We start from the raw sequence: 641 nt of genomic DNA on the forward strand, positions 1-641 counted from the left end.
TTCATTCAAGAAAGGTGATGGATTCATAGGACATTCATAACTTTAAGGCATAGACACTAAGACACTAATGATCATAAGACACAAACATAGATAGACACAAACATGAATAGACATAAGCATGATTTTTCGAAAAACAGAAAAATAAAGAACAAGGAGATTAAAGAACGGGTACACCTTAGTAATGGCGGCTTGTTCTTCCTCTTGAAGATCTTATGGAGTGCTTAAGCTCCTCAATGTCTCTTCCTTGCCTTTGTTGCTCCTCCCACATGGATCTTTGGTCCTCTTCTTATTTCATGGAGGATAATGAAATGCTCCTGGTGCTCCACCCTTAGTTGCTCCATATTGGAACTCAAATCCCTTAAAGAGGTGTTGAGTTGCTCCCAATAGTTGTGTGGAGGAAAATGCATCCCTTGAGGCATCTCAGGGATTTCTTGATCGTGCATCGCTTGAGGCATCTCAGGGATTTCATGATGCGAGGGGTCTCTTGTTTGCTCCATCCTTTTCTTAGTGATGGGCTTGAGGTCATTCCTTCTTAGTTGACTTGGCTTCCCTTTCTCTTCCATTGAGCGCCCTCTTCACAGATGTCTATGAGGACTTGGTCCAACCTTTGATCAAAGTTGACCCTTTTTGAGTTTGAAAGG

Source organism: Arachis duranensis, chromosome 2 (genome assembly GCF_000817695.3).
Source record: "Arachis duranensis cultivar V14167 chromosome 2, aradu.V14167.gnm2.J7QH, whole genome shotgun sequence".
Classification (NCBI taxonomy): domain Eukaryota; kingdom Viridiplantae; phylum Streptophyta; class Magnoliopsida; order Fabales; family Fabaceae; genus Arachis; species Arachis duranensis.